The sequence below is a fragment of the Vicugna pacos genome, chromosome 1 (assembly GCF_048564905.1).
Source record: "Vicugna pacos chromosome 1, VicPac4, whole genome shotgun sequence".
Classification (NCBI taxonomy): Eukaryota; Metazoa; Chordata; class Mammalia; order Artiodactyla; family Camelidae; genus Vicugna; species Vicugna pacos.
The window spans coordinates 106,964,080-106,970,079 of NC_132987.1; the positions used below are offsets into that span (position 1 = coordinate 106,964,080).

At 32.4% G+C, this 6,000-nt stretch overlaps 1 long non-coding RNA gene across 1 annotated transcript in view; it reads right to left on the reverse strand.

Moving 5' to 3' along the window:
• LOC140700122 (uncharacterized) overlaps window positions 1-627 on the reverse strand; it is a 35,544-nt gene extending 34,917 nt beyond the window's left edge. Inside the window, exon 1 of the long non-coding RNA XR_012078360.1 lies at window positions 593-627. This is a non-coding gene — a long non-coding RNA (uncharacterized lncRNA). The remainder of the gene's footprint in view (window positions 1-592) is intronic.
• Window positions 628-6,000: the final 5,373 nt, after the last annotated feature.

The following is a 6,000-nucleotide window of genomic DNA, read 5'->3' on the forward strand; positions in this document are numbered from 1 at the left end:
TCAGACTATTAAAAATTTAGAGGTAAAGAAAGGGAACTCTGACCATAAAAAGAATAAAATAATGCTATTTGCAACAACATGGATGGATGTAGAGATTGTCATTCTAAGTGAAGTAAGCCAGAAAGAGAAAGAAAAATACCATATGATATCACTCATATGTGGATTCAGACAAACAAACAAAAAAAAAGGTGCAAATGAACTTATTTACAAAACAGAAACAGACTCAGACATAGAAAACAAATTTATGGTTAATGGTGAGGGGAAGGTGGTTAGAAGGGTAAGTTGGGAACTCGACATTTGCAGGTACTACTATATATAAAATAGATTAACAAGAAGTTTTACTGTATATCACAGGGAACTATATTCAATATGTTTTAGAAACCTATAATGAAAAAGAATATGAAAAGGAATATATGTATGTATATGTATGACTAAAACATGGTACAGCAGAAATTGACACAACATTGTAAACTGACTATATTTCAATTAAATAAATAATAGAAAGGGAACCAAACTTAGGTGAGATTAATCTTCCATAACCCTAGAAGAATGGCAGCTCAAATTATAATTTGGTTATTAAGATTTTACTTACCTTAAGTACTTAAGTTTATGTCTAGTTTTTTTTTTATCCACTGCAAAAGAAAAAGAAAAGAGAAAAAGATTCTCAATTATCAACCTTGTTCTCATTCCCAAATTTTAGATGCAGTATATTTTACTTGCTGATTCACAATTCATTTAAAAGATAATAACCTAGCAATTACCAAATCCAACTGTACACTAGAATTTTATAAATGACAAAAATAAGTAAGGCTGGCAGGCCACAAAGAGTTTTAAGTGATAGCAATGCTTATGGGAGGAGGGGGAGTAAGAATGCAAATTCTTTCTAATGTGGGCAGTGGGTGCTTTGATTCAGCTAGTTATTGCATTATGAGAATGCAACACATGTATGGCCAGATATTTCTTTCTTTTCTTTTGTTTAAGAAGCTGAGCATGCAAGTTCTTTGTGTCTAAATTGGCAATATTAAAAACACTGTACAAGATAAAAAAATAATAATAAACCAAAACACCTTGTCTGCAGTTTGCATCTTGATTTTCCATGCCGTTTTACCTTCTCTGCCTTTAGAATATTGACTTTCAAACTTAAAGCATTAATTTTTAAATTTATGAAGCATGGAAAATTGTGGTCACAAATACTGTGAGGAAGCCTAACAATAGAATAGTCTGCAATGCCTCTGGCTGTAGTGCTGAAGGGGTAGTTGGTGCTTCAATTTCTCCATACCTTTCTTGTCCACCGTGGGAACCTCCAAGGAGCAGAGACTGAGGGTGATAAAGTTAATTTGTAAGTCAGAGCCTGCACAATGGAGGCCACTCTGGTGACCAGGCCGTCGTCACAAATTCAAACCTAAGTTAACTTGCATTTATGGGAAACATTGCCAAGGAAAGCTAACATACACCAATCACAATCCTCCAACGCAGCTTTAGCTTACTTTGCCCTAAAAATTAGGACTGACTAGCTTTATGAAAAAAAAATTTTCTTACATCCTAACCAGTCATGCTCTGTTTCTGTGTTGCCTCACTTAATACTTTATAAAATTTGATCTTATTCAAAATCCCTCCACTGCTTGTAAGGCATTGTTTTCACCCAATCCATGGATTGTTTTCTTTTGAATACAGGACATCAAATTTGTTACTAAATTATTTTAGTTTTGTCATTTGACAGTGGTTACTGGCCTAAGGCATTTCATGTTTTTTGGAGAAGACAAAGGAATAAACTTTTAGACTAAACAGCTCTCCAACCAAGGAACAAAAAAAGCATTTAGTATAGAAACATTTGGGCATTCAGTAACTTCAATGAATATAAAGCTGAAGCATAATTTACTTCAAAGAACTCATGTGGTTACTACCTGATCACAAACTAATCAACTCTCAAATCCTTTAAGATTGAAGCAAAGATTAGTCAGAAAATATACATTTAAAAATATTGCTAGAATGAAATTCCATCAAAATACTTAAAAATTACCAAGAGGGAAATAAAAATGTTTTGCTTTATTTTCTAATACTCATTTAAGTGCTTTCATTATTTATAAAAGTTCTTGTTGTAGATCTTCTCTTTTATCTGTTCAAATGTGTTTTCTTTCCTTATCCAATTTGATACTCACTACCTCCTGACTAATACGACAAAAATCCTTATTCTCATTTCATTTTTAGCTTTCCTTTTCTCATTTGTCTCTGTCCAGGGACATTAGAAACTTCATCATTTTTCATATTGACTGAGAAGCTCATAATTCACACTCCAATAGTCTATCTTGTTCCTATGCACTTATTTTTTGGAAAATTGACCACCCTTGATTTAATTCTCTTAGAGCTCAATATAAAAATTACCTAAAATTTTAAATCAACTGAAACAAATCTATTATTCACTTCAGAAGCCAGCATTTAACTTATTGCATTGTCTCTGCAGCTTTTTGGAGCCAATGCCACTACAAATCTGCATTAGTAACACCAATGACAAGAATTTCAGTTTCTTGCATATTATTAAAAAAATCAGCAAGCATTTTAGCTTTCCTCAGACAATGCCACATAGATGGCCCATTCCCCATATTCACTTTATTAGAGCTCTGACCTCAAGACCATTTCATGGGAAAAGAGGCGGATTCTTTGCTGTAACAACCAAAAACTAACCCCTTTGAGGTATGACCACACTGCCATGGTAGCGGACAACTACAAGTCATGAGAGGAAGCGTTCTCTCCTGTCAGCTAACTTATTAAATTTGTATATTTCAGGTAAGATTTACGTGATTAAATACAAAAAAAATTCTTACAATGGCCTCCAATGGTACAGCATATGCAAGACATAATGTCAAAATGCAACCTCTCATTTTTTTTCCTTCAAATTGTCAACTATAAGGATGGTTCATAATCTTAGTCTGTCTTAGGCTGCTATAACAAAGTATCATGGATGGGGTGGCTTGTAATCAGTAGAAATTTATTTCTCATAGTTCTAGATTCTGGGAAATCCAAGAGCAAGGTACCAGCAGATTCAACGTCTTGTGAGAACTTGCTTCCTAGTTCATAAGTGGACATCTTCTTGCTATGTCTTCACATGGCAGAAAGGAAAGGGAGCTCTTTGGTATTTATAGCCACAGTGAGTTGTGGGGGAAATCAAAATTAGAGGCTAAAAGATCAAATAAGAGGCTATTTTAACTGACCAGGCAAAAAGTGACAGGCATTAACCAAAGCCTGGGAGTTGGAGTTACAAATTAAGGAGGCTTATAGAAATAATATAGAACATATGATTCTTTAAATGTCAGGAATGTGTCTGAGTCCTTATTTAAAGTAACTTTAAATTTCTGATATGGGCAGCTGAACAATTAATTGTGCAAATGTTAATCTAACTTGGAAATAATCAATTAGAAATTGGCATTTTTAGGAGACCTCATTTCTGTTACAAAATCAGATGTGTGTGTTTGAGTGTGTGTGTTCACTACAAATTATGAAAGAGAATTACTAATTTATTCAAAAGAGGAGAATGTGGATTCCCAAAATAACTAACAGTTATTATATATTCAACCACATTGTTTATTTAGTGAAATCTAGACTCTTAAGTCAACAAGAATCACTCGATTGAGCATTCACTTGATTCATACCAAGCCAGACAACACAGGGAATAATACAGAAGTGTAGATTACAGTGCTTATCCTAAGTATTGAAAGGGAAAAGACAAAGATTCACAGCCTGTGATTAATGACATTTTGAAGTTTACATTCAAGAACTAAGTAATTTGGTGAGCTGGCCACCTCCATTCAAGGGAAGGAGTGCTTTGGAATTCTGTTATCCATAGCTAGTGAAACCTGAGTAACTATTCCACCATAGACAATTTCTAGGCATGGCTTGCCCAGCAAAAATCAGATTTCTCTCAATATCTAATATGTTTCCTCACTCCTTACAAATGGCTTTTCCATCATTTTCCTGGTCTGAAATATATATATATATATATATATATATATATATCTTCACTTCAGTAACTTAGGTTTATCCTGATACTAATCTAAAAGGCTAGAGAATTGATCCCCTGGTCAGTTCTTACTTGTTCTATCCCAAGGGGATAAATGTGATTTAAAATATCATAGAGTCCAAATGCTAAGAAAGAGAGGTAAGAATATTTCCATATGGCCTCCTTGTCTTTTGTAACACTTTATTTTACTTTCTTTTTACAGATAAGAGGCATTTTTTCCTTTTCTTTTTCTATTTTGTTGATAAATGTTGTAGGTTAGGGTATAATACATAGAAGTGAAATATCTTCCCTATTAACTTTTCTCCATAAAATTGTATTTTATCACATGAACCTAAATATCATTTTTAAAGTGGGGAAATACTACATAAGGCTCAGCTACTTAAGTTGATGTACACATTAATTAATATATAGAATTTAAAAGCAGTCATGTCTAAATTATTTAGACATATCATTCTTAAAGCATTTTGGAGTAAAATATAAGAAGCATTCCCAGGGTAAATAATAGTAGAAATTAACTGAAAGTTTTTTTTTAATTGGAAAGTATATTCATCAAACTGTTAAGAAAATATGAAAAAGAATCATTCTATTAAAAATTAGGTTTACTGGAGTTAATAAGCACTAGGGAAATTCTACTATTAATCAATGTAAAATAATCTTTATGAATCCTATCTAGATTTTTCTCTAGAGATTTCATATATATATAATCTCTTTCATAGCTTGATTTAAAAAATATGCATCATATGCATGTTTTCCCAATGTCTGAAGGTACTGAAATACAAACCTTATGTTATCTGCAGACTCATCTTTTTTATATTGAATTGTAAATTACCACAGATGGCATTAAGCATAAGAAAATGCAAAATAAGATACATAATAATCTAAAATACTGCATTTTTGCTACAAGTAATACATTTATTGGATCAATCTCAAACTCCCTATAGGAGGGCAAGTGTTTCCACCCTTCTACATCTTCCTAAGAATGGTTGAATCTCAGTGGTATGACCACATTCACATCTGGTTGCACACTGAGCAATGCAGTAGCTCAGGTGATGACAAATGGCCCTGCCAGGCTTCAGGATAGTCAGTGGTTGTTACCACAATTAGACGATCTTCAGATGTTAAAGTGTTCTGCATCAGAAAAATAATATTTAATGCTAACTCTCACTGGAAGACCAATGTATGCAATAACTATAACCAGCAAGTCAAAGCTGTTCACACCCTGTCTTGGAAGTGTATCCTTTAAATCTTCTTTATAATTTCTATGTTGTGTGCCAGGATTCCAATCCCATGTCCACCATTCTAGTTATATAAATGTTAACTGTGAACAGATTTCAATTCTTTATGAAAATAATTAATGTGAATTTTTTTCCTTTGCTACTATGGTTCATATTCCATTGCTCTATTGTAATCCAAGTAAAGAAACCATGTGTTGAAAGCAAGGAAGGCAAAAATAATACATGAAATTTTGTGGATTTAATTAGGAAAATGTTTATGTTTCTAATTTCTGATCTCATTATTTTTCATTTGCAATATATATATATACTAAGTAAATGTTCTTATCTACCTATAATATTTGAATCAATCATCTCTCAACCTGCCCATCTCACATTTTTGTATCCTCATTCTAAGAGAACTATCACGCAAATAATACAAACAAGATGTTGAAAGTGGGGTAAGAATTGACCAGAAGTGTTCCAAAATTATGATCAATTTCTTGTCAATGTCACTATTTTAAAAACAGTATTCACATTTTATACAAAGTGAAGCATGTTGTGATTATATCCTAATCATTTCGTTTTTAAAATTATTGTCTTAACATTTAATAGGTAGATCAGAACAAAAGTCATTTGATCAAATATGTAATAGGAGAGATTTAACACTTAATTAAATTCTGCTTTACAACTTTTTTCCTTTGTATAGGTAATGCCTGAATTCAGTATTTGAAAACTTCAAGGAAATACACTTGAAAATATGCTTGTAAATAC